Source organism: Sapajus apella, unplaced genomic scaffold, assembly GCF_009761245.1.
Source record: "Sapajus apella isolate SASKATOON/1434 unplaced genomic scaffold, GSC_monkey_1.0 scaffold10, whole genome shotgun sequence".
Lineage (NCBI taxonomy): Eukaryota > Metazoa > Chordata > Mammalia > Primates > Cebidae > Sapajus > Sapajus apella.
In genome coordinates, this window is record NW_022436950.1 from 34,543,647 (window position 1) to 34,561,895 (window position 18,249).

Genomic DNA, 18,249 nt, shown 5'->3' on the forward strand with positions numbered 1-18,249 from the left:
GGCTCACCGCAACCTCCGCCTCCTGGGTTCAGGCAATTCTCCTGCCTCAGCCTCCTGAGTAGCTGGGATTACAGGCACGCACCACCATGCCCAGCTAATGTTTTGTATTTTTAGTAGAGACAGGGTTTCACCATGTTGACCAGGATGGTCTCGATCTCTTGACCTTGTGATCCACCTGCCTCGGCCTCCCAAAGTGCTGGGATTACAGGCTTGAGCCACCGCGCCCGGCCGACGTGAGGTATTTTTAAGCTTAAATTCTTATATGACTAATTTTTCAAATGCCCTCATTCACTGCTATTCCCAAATGTCACTTCCTTAGAAGAGCCTCCTTTAACTGCTTTATTTAAAATGCCTTTCTTCCAACCACTCACTCTCCATTCTTTTACTGCACTATGTTTGTCTTTATAGCCATTACCATGCATTACTTGCTACATTATTAATGATGCTTTGCTTATTGTCTCCTTTCCCCACAAGAATAGGGGCTTCATGAAGGGAGACCCTTGTCTTTCATGTTTCCCTCCTATCACCAGTGCCTAGCACATAATAGGCTCCCAATACTAAACACGGTGAAAATAAACCAAGAATGACGTCTGCCTTGCTCATCCCTGAAAATAAGATGCTGAGTGTCAGTGAAAGTAGGTGCATAGTTTTCAATTAATTCTACCCTTCCTGTACTGTATTTGATGTGTTGCATGCACTGAGCAGTTTTTTTCTTCCTTCTTTTGTGCCAAAACAGCTTAACCTTTTATTTAAGTGTCTCTGGTCCAAAAAACATTAAAATTGGGCAGCTCTAATAAATACTACTACATAATGACTCGCTCCAGTTCTCTGCAGTAATTAGTACTCTGGTGATGAAATGTGCCTCTAGGTTCAAAATTTTATAATGTTTTGACAGTTGGAATCTTACCAAGCATGAAATGAACCAATAAAAAATTCTTTTTTGTTATCATTCTCCAAGCATTAGGGGAAAAAAAATCTCAATATATAAGAGTAGCACTCTAGGAAAAAAAAATTAGTGACCCCCCTCAGACTCAAAGGGGAGGGTTTATGTAGCATTCAAATGAAGAGAAGATAAATGTAAAATCTCTGATAACTAAAAGCCACGAGCAAGTTCTATTTAACAGGCAAGTGCATCTCAATCACCTTGATTAGCAAAGCAAGATAATATGCATTAAAATCTTCATGCCAGTCAAAATTCTCATAAATACCATATTTTATTTTCCACCTTTAACTGTTTGATGATCATGGTATCTTTAATCATCTCAGATGGTTCTTTATGAAGATTGTTTATATCTGAATATAGTTTTCCTCTCAATATCCTTTCATCCCAAAGAAAATATGCATGACTCTGACAGTATTTCAAAAGCTGTTAAAGATTTCAGTTGCATCAATGGATGTCATGTGTCTTACCTAAAGTAACAGGAGCTACAATTTCAAAGTTCATCTTTACATATACTTACATGTTAAATCTTTAAAGATTCCAAGCATGTATATGAATTCAAACAGTATATTGAGAATACTCAGTAATATCTTCATGGTTTTATTCAAAATAAAAAAATACATTATTATGATGAAAAATTCTGGAGATGAATAGTGGTGATGGTTAAACAACTATGTGAATGCACTTAACACCACAGAACTGTATACTTAAAATCATGCAGATGGTACATTTCTATGTGCACTTTAACATAATACAAATTTCCCTTCATACCTGAGCATTCATTTTCTTATATTTTATTCTGAAACTTTTATGTCTTGTCTGGAAAAATTTTACAAATCATTTCCTAAATGTATAGTCTGATACACTGTAACAAGCTCTAATTAACCTTTTTGATATTTGACACTCATTCATTAATTTCCTTGAATTTTTAGGACACCAAGGAAACTTTTAAAAAATTACAGAATTGTGCCCTACATTGTGGCATCTAATTTACCACTATAAAATATGAATTTTCTTTATAAATTATGCAATAATATAGAACAAACTATGTGGTATGCAGTTTTGCACATTCTCAGTGTGTGGTGGCGCACGAGGCAGAATTCAAGAGTCCCTTAGTAAACGATATTGTAACCGTACCCCTCTAAAATGAAACGCCATGCTTATGAATTGGTTATTTTTTAATGATTAAGCTAACGAGTTCTGAACTTTTAACCTATATGGGTTTCATAATTACACAGCTTGAAATCCTCATCAGAAAATCTGTCTGCTCCTGAAATTCAAATCATTTTATAATCTTGAATAATGCATGGCAACTCTAAAGAAATTAAAACATTTCATAAAAGTAAAGAAATTCACAATCTTTTCTGTATTTTTACAGGAGTATAAAGTAACAGATATAAACTAGTTGTCACTTCCTTTGACTCCCCATCCCATCTCTTTAACAAGAAGCATCTTATTTCTCTTTACATAAACTTCATAATGGATACAGCCTCATGGTACAAATATCCCATAAATGAGCAAGTGCAGGAACAGTAGAGTTCCAGAAAAATACCATGAAAATGGAAAACCAAATACTATAAGCATGATGGTTAAGAACTCTGGCTTTGGAAACTAACAGATCTCAGTTTGAGTCTTGGCTTACTCAGGTACTGGCTCTGTAAAAGTATGCAAACCACTTAATTCTGTCCTCTGAGCCTTAGTTTACCAATTTGTAAAATGGGGATAATAGGTCTATCTCACTGGGCAATTTTAAATACACAATGAGATAATGTAAGCAATGTTTTTAGCACTGTGCCTAAACTTAATAAAGCATCAATAAAGTAAATTCCAATTACAGTCATGTAGAATATTCTAATTACAATCTTACAATTCAACAGTAACAATTTTAATGTTTAAGACTGGTTCTTCACTTAAACAATTCAACAAGAAAAAAGCAAATAACCCTGTTGGCCAGGCGTGATAGCTCACACCTGTAACCCCAGCACATTGGGAGGCCAAGGAAGGTGGATCACCTGAGGACAGGAGTTTGAAACCAGCCTGGCCAACATGTCAAAACCTATCTCTACTAAAAATACAAAACTTAGCCAAGCATGGTGGCAGGTGCCTGTCATCTCAACTACTCGGGAGGCTGAGGCAAGAGAATCGCATGAACCTGAGAGCTGAAGGTTGCAGTGCCTTCCAGCCTGAGAGACAGAGCAATACTTCGTCTCAAAAAAAGAAAAATACAAAATAAAAATAGGCAAAAGCCAAGGATGTTTTTCAAAAGAAGGCATACCAGTGGCCAAGAAATATACCTTTTAAATGCTCATCATTACCAATCACCAGAGAACTGCAAATTATAACCACAATCAGATACCATCTCACACCAGTCAGGATGGCTTAAAAAGTCAAAAAGCAACAGATGCTGGTGAGGCTACAAAGAAAAGAAAATGCTTAAACACTGTAGGTGGGAATGCAAATTAGTTCAGCCACCTTGGAAAGCAATTTGGAGATTTCTCAAAGAACTACAAATAAAACTACCATTCAACCCAGCAATCCCATTACTGGGTATAAGGACAAAAGAAAACAAATCTTTCTGCCAAAAAGACGCATGCACTTGTATGTTCATAGCAGCACTACTCACAGTAGCAAAGACATGGAATTAACCCACTTGTCCATCAATGGTGGACTGGATCAAGAAAATGTGGTACATATATGCCATGGAATTACTACACAGCCATAAAAGAGAATCAAATCATGTCCTTTGCAGCAACATGAATGGAGCTGGAGGCCATTATTCTAAGTGAATTAATGCAGAAACAGAAAACCAAACATGGCATGTTTTCACTTGTAAGTGGAGCTAAACAACACGTACTCATGAATATTAAGATGGCAACAATAGACACTGGGGACTACTAGAGGAGGAAGGTGGGGAAAACGGAAAGAGTTGAAACACTGTTGAGTACCTTGCTCAGGTACCCTGGATGACAGGATCATTGGTACCCAAATCTCAATATCACGCAATATACTCAGGTAACAAACCTGTACATGTACCCCCGAAGCTAAAATAAAAGTCGAAAAAGAAAAAAATAATAAAACTGCTTCCTTAATAAAAGTCATGTTAAATACTTTTTTTTCAATTGGTAAATACTTCTAATATTCTATGGACTTAATAAAATGCTGAAAATCAGTTAAATCCACAAGAAAATAACATTCAAAATAGACTTTCAAGATTAAAAAAAAAATGTTCAATTTGCCTTTAAGCCTTTCATATGTGTATTTCAAGGTAGATATGTTTTAAAAACAAACTACAGCTAATAACTTACCAATAATCACTTATAAAACAAATGGAAATTTTTCTTTCAAACACCAGAAATAAGAATATTCAGCTATCTAGGTAAACAGCCCAGTAAGTCCCATGAGTATGGCCATTTGCTTAGTTCTCTAGACAAGAATTCTATGCTGTATTTACAGGGTTAAAAATCCTTTTCCTAAAATATCTCAGATTTTTACACTAAAAACATGTCTTGCTTTATGTTTTAGTTATGTTAAATAGAGCACTTATCAGAATTATAGCAAAATGTTCAAGTATAAAGCAAAAGAAGGAAGCTAAAAATCCCCCTTCAGACAAGGATGGGACAAATACACACACACTGAAAATCATCTTTCAAAGAATAAATACATAGCAAAATGTGTTAAGTCAAAGAAAAGCATGTTACTACAACAATTTTGTATGAGAAAGTATAAATGTAAATATTTATGTTTCAATATGTGTATATATATATATATGAAAGAAATGTATATGCCCAGCTTTTACTAATGATTACTCTGGCTTGATGTGATTACACATAATTTTGGTATTCATCTTGGTATTTTACCACATTTAAATTCTTTTTGGACATTTAACAGGTATTAACTTTTTTAGAAATGTTGGGTTTAACAGTTAATGGTTTAACAATTTCAAAACAAAGGAAAAATAATGACTCATATTCAAAAATCCTGTCCTACCACTTTTCATCCTTAAGAAATTCCTAAACACTGTCACTCAAATACAGTAAGATAATCATGTATAAAAACTGTCCTGCCTTAGATGCATTCTTAAGTACTTAGACTTTAAACACTATAACCAAGACACTGGCAATGCCCCAAAGTAAATGAAGAGAAGCGCAAAGCAGATGCCAGGTTTTATGCATGCTTGTAACTCCAGATCTAATGGACAGTGAAAACAGATACTGTAAAACACTGATTTGGCTGAAGTATTAATCAACTAAATGTCATAATAAAAGATTGTGTGTGAAAAATTCAATCCAGAGCTACATTCCTCTCCTTATATGAAGACACTATCAAATATTTTAAAATCTATTTATTTCGTGTAAGGTGTAATACTGTCAAAATGGCGCTCAGAGTATTTTAGACATAATTATTTTCACTATAAAAAACTAAATTTTCCAGTAAAGTTATGACTAGGAGTAAAATAAAGTTTCTAAATTCCAAATTATCATGTTAACTTTCAGCAACATTAGGCCATCAGATACTATGGTTGAATAAAAGAAAACATTGTTTAAATAAGAGGAAAACATTTGTTTTGGAAAAAGAGCAAAGCAATGTATTGAATTAAGATACCAGGAAACAGACTTTTAAGTATTCAACTCAGTAAATCTAATTTTCAATTTTAGCTTCTAACTTCCAACAAACAGGAAAGATTTAAATAAAAGTACTGTAGGATATTTAGTATTCTACCTTTATTTGAGTATTTAATTCAAATATCAATATGGCAGGAAATACACAAGTTTTCAACCTAGACTTTCTTCTAACAGACCGACTCGATACATTTTCTGTTAGTGTATATACATATAAAATAACTAAGGTTTAAAATTAACTTGGCCAATCAGAAGCTGTGTTCTATCTTTTGATGCATTATACATATGAATGCAAGACACATCTCAGATTGGTCTCTGTTAAATGAAAAATATTACATACATTTTTATGCTCAATCATTGTAGCTAAATACTTAACTTCCTTATTTATATTCGGGAAGTAAGTTTCCATTTGGGAAAGAGACATTTTGAATGTTGATGCCTTTGACTTTGGGCCTCCCCAAACATCCTTTTATGATTTTCTATCACATTATTCTTTGTTGCTTGTCTTAATAATGTTCATCACAGCACTTTTTAAATCATCAGCACACTTACTCTGCAAATTACTTATTTTTCTAACTAGTCACATTTATCTCCCCATCCCCAAAACTTCCACAGCGTTCTTACAAATCCTTCTGTCATCTCACTTCACCTCCGATCTTCCTAAATACACCAACTTATTCTGCCTTGTTGGGGAAAAGGGGCATGTTCTGCAGCTTGTTCAGAGAAGTCTGATTTTTATTTCCATGTAGCCACTTCAGAAACGAATGATTGTGATTTCAATGTGACAATGTAAAGGACCACTGTCTTTATACTGCTTGGATGTAAAGTGCATTGAATGTATCATAGAAAATGTTTTCAATGTCCAAGCTGTAAGCATTCCCACTTCCTCAGTGAACAAGAAAAATCCCCAATCTGTCCCATTTAGGGGCCCAGGACTCCCTGGGAGTCACCAGGCTTTACCTGCTACACTAGGGGTACCTAGACACCTCTTTACAATTTGGGTAAAGATAAGGAGGAAAGGCTCTTACGTCAGGTCAATGGCTCCATTAGTTTTTGAGATAGTTTTGGGAAAACTGATAATTACAAGATTTCTTCACAGCCAAGGGGAAGCTGGAGTATTAACCACATTACTATCTCATGCCATTGGATAATTATTTAAAAGATTATCATACTTCACTCTGAGTTCTGGCAAACTTCTTTAACTGACGGAGGTTTTTTCTTTTTAAATTTGTTTGCTTTAAATATAAGTCTCCAGTTTCTTGATGTAAATAGGATTGTATCCAGTTGAAGAAACATTTTGAGGTTAGTGTCAAATGTTTCTTCTAACTTGTTAAAATAAAAACTCAGAAGGCTAAAATTTTAAAGAAATCCATAGGAAAAATAGCCTCTGTGTTACTCTATAAGACCATGCATTGATGTAACCACTTATCCTTTAAGTATCTAAAAAGGCTAAAGACAGAACTTCTGATTTCCCAGTCCCTAGAATACTGGCTCTCAATATATACTTTTTGAATTAACGCATAATAAAAACAATTAGAGTTTATGACAAACACATCTTAATAGGTGTGTTAAATAGCCATGAATTATTTCTTCTAGGTGTGTTAAACAGAATTATTTCTTCTTGAAAAAAAATAAAGCAATCAACAATCTTGGATAACAAAGAATTTAAAATAAAAAAATGTAATTCTCACCAAATGGAAAAATTCCAAATTGATCTTGCCTAGTAAATCAGCCATGTACATAAAACAACTGGAGTATGTATTTTACCCCTGCAGATTTTAAGATATCTAATTCTTTCACTGACAATTCAAAAAACATCTGAAACAAAGGAGCTAAGTAATTTGGCAGAACTATGAACAAAAATCTGAAAAATTTCCGATTAACAATATATAGAACTGAAAGAGGCTAGGACAAATATGTCCAAACTAAATGGGAATAAAGAGGAGCCCAAAAAATAGAGCCAAAACTTCACTAAAAGAAGAAACTGTAATCTGTGAGTCACAGAAAAACTTAACAGAAACAGGCTTCAACATAAAGCAATATACGGCTCATGTAATTAGAGGTTCCAACCTTAGGGAGGACTTGAGAGTTGACTAAACCCACTGGCCCTAACACCATGTTCCTGAGATTACCAGGACCTGTATCTCTTTCTCAGGTTGGAAGTGAGATGGCTGCCATGGATCGAAGCTTCACAGCAACAGAATAACACTGAGAGAAAACTTCTCCCATAAGATGAAAAGATCTTTCCCAGAAGGCCTCAGCAAATCTCTTCGAGCACATTTGGCACAAACTGAAACACACAACCATTCCCAATCACTGTCACAGGAAACTAAACATTAATAACAGACGAAGGACCACCCAAAGTCACCCTGGCAGGTGAGTACTCACATGCACTGAACCATACAGGCTTCATGTTGAAGGGAGAGAGAATCTGAACACAAAAGGAAGGAGGAAGGGGACAAGGGGTGTGAGGTAAACAACACTGTAGGACAACAGACCCTATAGGCCAACCCTGTATTTCTTGACTGAAATACATGCCTCAGAGGCTAATAGTTGGCTGTTAGAAGTCTCTAATCAAACCGCAAACTTAAAAGAGGAATTCCTGGCAAATGTCTGCTCCACTCTTGCTCATATACTTAGTCTCAGTGACTAAGATGAGCTCATGCGTTAGAAAGCAGCATGTGCTCCATTGAGGAGCTGATCACTATATACATATACAACTGGCCTGATTTATCAGAGCAGTAGTGAATGAATTTATACCTTTTCTATGATCACTCAAATAGTTGAGGACAGTTAGCAGTCTCCCTCTGAACCCTCTCTTCTCAATTGTAGTCCCAGGTTCCTCAGTCTTAACATTAGGTATTTCTAAGTAAGTCAACCAAGAGCTTTGTAAAATTCCCATTTAAAGGGTGAGTTGTTTAGAACACCTCATTATCCACCATAATAGGTTCATTTTTGAACTGGTATACAGTGGCCGCACTAAGCTAGCAGTATAAAAAATCAACTTCTATCCCTGTTATCAATCAAAACTATGAGATTCTCCAACTTTCACACTCATATATGCATATTTAAGATTGTTAGGCTATTAGAGTCATCTCAAACTGTATTATTTTGCAGTCTTTCTCATCTGTGGTTAAGTATTGTATAAATATGTGTACTTCAATTGTAACATGTTTTTGGTTGAGATTAATGAAGAGGTTATTTCTGAACATGCTTCTGTGTTATCTCACTCCTCTGATTAAAGTCTGCACAAGGAGGCTTTCTTCTTTATTGCTAAGGAAATGTCACTTAATCCTTCAAAATCGATTCATAACATCAAAAGAAGGAAAGGTAAAAAGAGAAATTAAAAAGTTAAAAGAGTAAATATTAAGTTTAGTAATCCTGCTGCAATTCTATAAGTGAAGCTTCCATATTCAGATGATAGGGTAAATACACTTTCTTTATAAATGTGATATTAAATACTTATAAGACTTTTAAAAGCTATAATTTAAAAGCCTAAGCTTAAGGAAACTGAATATTCTTATTCACTAAAAATGTATCAATAAATACAAAGGGTTTATATAGAATTTGCAACAGGTACCTCATAAAAGTGTGATAAACATCAGTTTGATTCCAGAAAAGTCCAAAAAGTCTTGTTGGGTTCACAATACATTTAATTTGTAATATAAAGTGAATTTAGGTCCTGGAAATAGGAGAACCAGCATGGAAAATTAAGAGTCTGGCATATGGTTACTCACAATAAATTGCTGAATAGAAAATATCTCTTGGTGAAGCTATCAAGTAACCAAACAGTTGCTTGTTCAAGGTTCAGTGGTCATTTGTCAGGACTGAGCAGTGTCCTGGCTGTTGGCCTATTTTTTTCCTTTTTTTTTTTTTTCTCTCCCCTTAAATCATGAGATCTCAGGTGTTCAGCTGCTTTTCTCTTCATAACTTTCCACTTTATTTCTTGAGATCTTTCCTAAGACAGAGACGCCTTCCCTCATCCTCGCTATATTTGCAAATAAGCAGCCACCTCCCATTTATAGAACCTACTGTTAATCATTAAGAAGTAGGCAACAAACATGATACTTGATAACCTACACAGACGTTACTAAGGTTCTGGAATCCTGGAAAGCTCTGAACAACTGTCACTGTGCTTTAGTTTACACCTTCCTTGCCTGTCTGTACGTGGAAGCTCTGATATCCTTTCTTACCACCCACATTCAATTATTAAAGAAAAATCCATCTTTTGTTTCAGAAAACGACATCTCCCTATACTCCTCTGCACTGCCTATTTCCTGAACACTTCACTGAGTGGCCAAAAGATAAGAGTGGTCTTTTGACATAACCATCCTCCTCCCTTCCAAGCTTCTCTTACATTCCTCTATCCCTGGCTCCATGTTCTCATACCGCCACAAGCCCTTCCTGGACTATGTGGAAATGTTTGCTTAAATACCTCAGGGCTGCTGCTACAAGAGGCAAGAACAAAAGCGATACATTTGTGCGACACATCATAACATAAAATATTACCATATAGTCTTTAATTTCGTTTGATTCCCCTCCTAACTCAGTGTGGTGGGTAGAACAGGTAGCCGACTTTGTAAATATGAGAACTGAGGGTGAGACAGGTTAAAATTAGAAAAACCTAAATTCAAACTGCCAATGCCCTGTGCTCTGCCACATGACACGACAATACTGCTTTAGTGAAGTTGATTTCAGCTAGGTATTAGGGAAGCACACTCTGAATCAACCCACACAGGTACTGGGGACTGACACTAGCACTCACAGGCATTGCATTTTTCAAAGAGGAAGTTTTATAGCTTAAGTAGTTTTCCATTTGGTATAATTTTAGGTATTATAAAGTTATTGTGATTTATAAGTTACATAAGTAAAAAAACAGATGTATATGAAAAAAAAAAAAACAATGGCCCCATGCCCCTAGGCCATAGATATGCCTATATAAATAGCTTCAAAAGAAGCTAATGTGAGAGAAAATTGGTAGAACTGGGTCCAGAAATGTAACATATGGTGAAAGGCATACTGTAAAGATGAAAGTGCTCATTGACTCTTACTTTGAATTACATTTTTAGCTCTAAGTAAAGCATTATTGTGATCTCAGATTTTATTGGCTTTTTCCCTCCAACCAAACTTAAAATTTTACACACATATCAAACATTGTTTTATGGTTTACTCTTCATTGTACTCAAATGCTTAGCTAAATAATACCATAAAGCTTGTTCATTTCTTTCCAATTTCTGATGAAACCTGTGTGTCACAATTGTGCACAACAAGCAAAGAAATTCAGGGCAAATGTACACACTCCTCCACATATATACAACTGTGCACAGATTCTCTCATCATATGTACATACACACACATACCGATACACGCTATAGCTGTCAACCGACTAAATTGCAGAAGGCACGTATTTGACATAGCTATCATCAAGATGACTGTTAATTTAAGTTACTGTCTCTCAACACTATTTGCCTTTGCTATAGTAAGGTCACAAACACATTGATTCTAAAATTCTTCTCTGGGGCTGAAACATGCCCACAAACTGTCTCCTAATAAAATATTTAAAAGAGACAACATAGTTTGGTGGAAGAAAATGGTGAACAATTAGAAATCTTCCATTCTAGTTTCCACTCTATCACTGACTAAAATTAAACATACTTATGAAACACCAAACTAGAGGTAAGAAGTCCATGGGCTAAAAAATATTTTGGACAATCATCCCAGCCCTAAAACAGCACACTGGACACTTGGGGAGACAAAACTAAAACTTAAAAAGTTAAACAATAAAATTCTTAAGAACTCCCAGGTGGTAAGGGGTGAATGTTACTAGGCCGATAACATTTGAAAAAAAAGACCATTTAATCATTTCTATAAAATTTCAGTGCATGGAGAATTTACTTAAGATTGAGATGATTTACTCAATTTACTCTTAAGATTGAGATAATGTTGACTGAAAAAAAAATACAATTTGACCTGGATCTTGAAAAATCCTTAAGAGCTGAACAGCAGGAATAGATACATTTTTTACATCTATAGAGTACTTTGTAATTTCCATTGTATTTTCACCCAAACTTTCTCAACCTTCCCAATAACACTGTGTGAAAGATATCATTTATCACTCTCATTTTACCAATGGAAAAACTGGAATTCCAAGTGGTTGAATGGCATACTCAAAACCTCAAAGCATACATTCATTCACTGACTCCATAATTATTTCAACATCTAGGAAATGCCAGGCACTGTTACAGGCACTGGGAATGCAACAGTGAATAAAACAAAGACCCTCTCTCCTCATGGAGCTAAAACTGAATAATACAAAATTCAACATAAACTGATGTAATCAGCATCCAAGGGAGGAAATGCAGAAATGGACTCAGGAACAAAATCAGACATGGCGTCCTCTAACGTCTTCCTGGGTTGGATATATCGTTTTTTGAAAGATGATGAGTTTAATCCACGTGACTGTTGAGGTCTTGTTTGGATCCATGATTCTATCATTTTGTAATTCTATAAGCAGAGGGTAATCTTGAAAATTCTGAGATAAAATTTCGTGACCAAGGTAATTCATTTGTTCTTCAGGGGCTTCTGCATTTATTTCTGAAACAGTCTCCAAACTTCTTCTTCTCCAAACATCAGTTCCCATGAACCAAAGTAAGGCTTTCCGAAGTAAAAACAAAACACACCATATCCCAATTTTTTTAAAATTGTGGCTTTAAAATAGGTGGTTTACCTTGTAATGTAAATGTTACTGATAAAATGAGGGCTCAGGAATGAAATAAATCAGGACCTTTTTAAAAATGTTTAACTTATTTTAGCATTCTACTCCTCCAGAAAACACAATATACTTCATAAATTGTTCAACTGCAGACTGAAAAGGTTACATACTTCATCAACACCACCCATTAATCTTTCAGCCAGCGTATAGGAAGGTGGGAAGAAATCTAAATTTAAAAATAAAAGAAGAGTTTTATAAATGCAAAGAATTTCTTTTAGCCCTTAATTAGAAGGCACACAAACGTACAGGGAAATATATGTTAACTCTAGCTTTATTCCCCATGCATGAGCCTGTGAGTTGTACTAAAAGAAATAGCAAAAATTATTTTCCAATAAAGTGGAACCAAACACTTGATCCTGTTCAGGAAGTAGCTCCTGTGAGCTGGTTTCTAGGTAACTGTGGACCCACTAGAGGGCAACAGAGTGTTCAGAAAGCAATTTGGCTTAAGGATAGAGAGCCTGGTTTTAGGTCACTAGTTCATGCAGCATTGCGCAAACCAGTCTCCATTTTAAAATCATATTAGATCTCTGAATGCTCCTTATGTTACCAAATAGTATGTTCTGATAAAAGGATTCTCATTTCCAGTTTAATCATACTGGCATTTTCATTTCTCAAATAATATATTAATCCAAATGTTCTGTCATTATCAAGTATCTTCTTATTAAACTAAATTATCATTTTAGTAACTTTAAATAATTGGTATAAGTTTTGTTTAAAAAGCAGTTAAAATGTTCAGTAAAATGGTTTCTTTGATGTTTAAATACTTAAAAACATCTAATGGTAACATCAAAACACATAGGTTAAAAATACTGTAATGGCACTACTATAGTATCAATAATGTAACAGCTAACACTTGAGTTCTTAGTATATGCTATACTATATTTAAAATTCTATATAGTTTACCTATCTAGTTTTCCTATACCAACTCTGTAAGAATATTACATTCATTTTATAAATGGGAAACCAAGGCCAGAGAGAAGAAACTTGCCCAAGGACACATAAGAGATAAAAAACTGAACTGAAATTTTAACATTTGAGTATGAGATATTGCATATGATCCAGTGAGCAATTCACTTGGAAGCTCTGAAGACCACTGGCATCTCTCCAAACTGAGCCCCTATGATAGGCACAATTTAGTCAAGAACAGAAGCATCTTTCCATGTTACTTTACTACATAATATAGTATTACTTTTGTATATTTAATGAAACCATGGCAGTAATTCAGTTTCTGTAACAGAAGTTATAGATTGCCATATTTTTGTTATATTGCAGTTGTCCTCTACAACCAAGCCAAAAAGTAATAATGGCAATTAACAAGGAAAATAATCATTTAAAAAGCTTAATACTCAGAAGTTCGCATGCTCAGTTAAAAAAAAAACAAAAAACAAACAAACAAAAAAAACAGGAAGGCAACATTAAGCTTTGCAGTGGTTTACTAAGCATCAGTCTTCAGACTTCTTAGGACCTGTACATACCGCAGTGAAAAACTGGTAAGTGAACAAGGCTGTTTGGCTGTTACTTTAAAATAATTTCTACACTATGGAAGACAACAGCATAATGAGATATATAAAGATTAAGTCTCAAAGAGTGAAGGCTCACCCGATAAACTGAGAATCATTTGTGACAGACTTTGGGAGGAACGCAAAGAACAACGAACCCATCTGAACTACAAGGCATTTCAAGTCAATATGAAATTTGAGAATACTAACATCACTTTAAAAGTTTGAAATGGGAAAAGAGGCAGCATATATATTAGTATCCTAATGCTGCTGTAGCAAGTTACCACAAAAGTAGTGACTTGAAACATCACAAATTCATTATCTTATAGTTATGGAGGTAAGAAATCTGAAATGAGTCTCACTGGACTAAAATCAAGGTGTCAGCAGGACTGTGTTCTCTCTGAAGGCTTTAGGAGAGGATCTATTCCCTTACCATTTCCCGTGTCTAGAGGTCACCTACATTCTTCACGGGTGGCACCTTCTTCCATCTTCACAGCTGGCATTGGCTGGGTACATCTTTCTCACATCTGTCTCTCTCATACTGATTCTCCTGCATTCTTCATTCATTTATAAAGATGCTTGTGACTACACTGGGTCCATCCAAATAATCCAGAACAATCTCTCAATTTTAAGATTCTTAATCACATTTGCAAAGCCCCCGTGCCATGTAACATTCATATTCACAGGTTGTAGTGATTAGGGCATAGACATCTTTGGGAGCCATTATTCTGCCTACTGAAAACAGCACAGTCTATACCTGGTTCAACAAAGTAGTTATTGGAATACAAATTTGTTTTTCTTTGTAACTGCATATGGTGGTTAGACTTCCAGTGCAGTCTGCAGAGTCCAGCTGAAATTAAACTGTATCTGAACTGAGTAATCTGGGTCCCAGCAAAAAGACGATGCAAGAGAAAGCAACAGAGGTGCAATTGGCCAGAGTTATAATAAACTAAATGCAAGCTATAGGCAAACAGAGTTGAAGTATACTAAATATGTATGGCATATTAATTCTGAATTTATTTATAATTAATAAAATTTTTACTCAATTGTTTTGTTACACTTAACAGTTTTGTCTGTTACCAACGTTTTCTTAGCCATAGTGAGGACTATGTAAAAGCAAAATTCATGTTAATCTATAACTGATTAATTTTCATAATAGAAATTATAGATACAAACACCAAACTGCTTGACACATCAGAGAAGAAAAGAAGTAAGATTATGGAAATTTAAATTCTAGGTTCCAGAGTCTGACTGTGCTACTTACCACCTGTGTGATCTTGGGCAAGTTACTTAAAATTTAATTTTTTGGAAATTAAAAATAGGAGTAACACTAGCTCTTGTCTTCAGGATTGCTTTAAAATGAAATTGAATGCATAAAGGCCAAAGACATTCCATTGTTAGTGCTCAATGATTAGGTTGTTACTTTGGGTGAACTAAGTTGGTGGCCTTTAGCAATCAGAGAAGAGATGTTAACATAAAGTAACAATTCTTAGATATTTATCTCAAAGAACTTGAATCATCAGATGGATAAACAAACTGAAAATCTTGAGAATAACTGTCACAACCAGATAATTATTAAGTTTTAGCACAAAATTTTATATAAACAGTTATCATAACATGCAACATTCCAAATTTGTTTCAATAATACTTTGGACATCCAAAGTTGTTCCAATAATACTTTGACACATTATAGGATAGAAAGTGTGTAACACAGTGAAGACTTGGTCCTCATGGAAGCTTTCCTGGAAAAGCAAGTATAAAAAAACAAATGGAACCAAAGATCCTAGAGACACCATGTATGAACCAAGCACTATAATAGAGGTAAGACCAAAGACAAATCAATTTAGGCACAGGTTTTAAAAGCCATTTCTTAAGAACACTGGCTGAACTTTGCTAGATCCTTCTCTAATTTTAAGTAGAATGTCATTTAACCTCTAGTTTCTACCTTCACTGAAGTATATGGGATGGTGTTTCCATACACTAAATGACCCAGCCTTCTCTGCTTTCTGTTTGTTTTTCCCGCCTGATCCTTTGCAACTGGAGACCAACAGTTCCTCAATGCAATTTCTCACCTGAAATGAGAGTCTTTCCTAGGAGGTGAGATATTTTGGCTTTATCACAATGATTATGTGCATCTATCCATGCCTCTTTGGACTTTCTATCCATATTTTAAATGCCAAAGATTATTAGGTAGCCAATTTGCAAACAGGTGAACTGTTATTTTGTCTTATCTCAATATTGCCTCAAAGGATCCTGGGTGAGACTGATATGTCATTAAACATCCACAAAGCATCATTTATGGATTACTTCTTAATCTAAACTGACAAAAAGTATGGTAGAATATAGTTTGGCAAGGCTTCCTTTCCACACTAGACATATGGGCTATAAGGAAATTTTAAGATTACCAAGCGAATGTCAGAAAAAGATGTAATTCTTTTTTTCACTTACATTTTTTTAAAAGGAAGAAATGGCAGCACAATTTATTTCTGGCAAACCAAAAGTATAAATCCTCATAAACTCTGCAGAACAATACCATTTAGGCATCATATAGAAATACTGAAGTACATTAATGGAATGGTTAAAGCTGAGCCCAAGCAGTACTAATCCTTGGCTAGGATTTTAACTGATTATCTCACTTTTTTACCTTATTTAGTAATGGTAGTAGAGCCCCATTAAAACAGAGATGACATATAATAAAGCTGTTTCTGTGTCCAGTAAGTAGATTACGGTTATAAACTTCATTGCTGAGATAGTTTTAAAGAATGTTTCAAATGTAAGCACTCTAAAGGACAAATTATTTCCCTAGGCACTGTTCAAGGACTCATCCTTCCAGTAATGAGATACTAGATGAAGTCGGGGTGAGACATTTTCTTCTGGGCCTTCCTAAACTTGCCGTTTTTGGCCTTTCATTTTAATGTTTTGGACACCAGTGAAACTTAAGACAGGAACTGCCTTCTACATTACTCAACAATTCAAATATCTAGATTATTTCAAAGAAAGAAGATGATCCCTAGGGAAGAAGCAGAAAGTGAAAGGGGGGAAAGTAGTAAAAACCCTTCTTCAGGGTTCTGAAGGTTAATAATACATTATTTACCCTTTTATTCACCCTGAAACCAACTAAGTAATCAGGAAGTACATATCAAAATTATATCCAAGAAGAATCAAGTACAGAAACTGAAATTTTCTTTTGCGCTCATTAATTCAGTAAGTATTCTTTGAGACTCAAGTTTTTGTAAGATGTTATACGAGATACTATTAACATAAAGAAACATACAAAATAAAAATCTCTCAGTCCATGTCCACTAGGAGCTTAGACACTATTTAGGGAGATAACTAGGCTTATCTAGCCATCTAGTTATTTCCCTAAGTAGACTATAAAACCTAGTTAGTTATCTCCCTAAATAGACTATAAAATCACTAATAACAACATAAGGCAAAACAGGTTTGAATTAGAAAACAAAATATGAAAAGTAAATGTAAAAAATGTTGGCAAAGATTAATATAAATTTTAACAGTCTGAAAAGATATTATGGAAAAAGAAAAATATAAATTTTACCTGAGTTTAATAAATCACTTATTTATATTCCAGTCCAGTTAGGTAAAACACACACATACCCGAGATTACAGGGAAAATACAGAGAGAAATATGTTTACAAATATAAATTAGCCTAATACAAACAGCACTGAAGATAAGCGATAGAAGAAGCTTTGAAAGCAAGATCTCTCTGACAGAGTTGAAGTTCAGTTTTGGAAAACACATTAGACATTGATGACAGGAGCTCAATGTGTAGTATTAAACATGTCTCAACAGCAATAATCCTGTGTACTGCAGTGAAACAGTACACTTTCACGCCTTCCTCTGCGTAGTCTCAGAAGAAAAATTCTCATTACAACAACATATTTCCACTGGATTATTCCCAAATAGGTGGCAGAACATGATCAAACTGTTTGGATTATTCAATTTAGTGTCTTTTACTGTAGCAATGAAAACAAGACTATCTCTCAAGATAGTTGCTTACCAGCTACTTTAAGAAAAATCTTCACCATAATTCTTCGTAAAACTTTCTGTCCCACTGTATTCTCTACTTTGAAACACATTTACACCTCAGACATTTAATTGAATATTTAGCAAGGGCCAGGAATAAACTACAGAGCCAGCAACAACAATAATAACTCTAACAGCCTCATGTATGACACTAATTTATTAAGACATATCAGGAGCTCTTGGGAATGAAGTGTCTGCTAATTAGGCTAACACATACAGATTCCCAAACCTTAACGAAGTTTTTCCCAAACATCTGATGAAGAACTTTGATTTATGGGCTGTCCAGGTGAAACCTGAACAGATGGTATCTTTTAATAATAATTGACACATGAGTTTGTTAAGGATTTCAGTCTCATGAAAACATGCAGCTCTAT

General features: G+C 34.8%; 1 protein-coding gene across 2 annotated transcripts in view; it reads right to left on the reverse strand.

Moving 5' to 3' along the window:
- PARD3B (par-3 family cell polarity regulator beta) overlaps positions 1-18,249 on the reverse strand; it is a 1,108,767-nt gene that overhangs the window by 947,616 nt on the left and 142,902 nt on the right. The gene's annotated exons all lie outside the window — the stretch shown is intronic.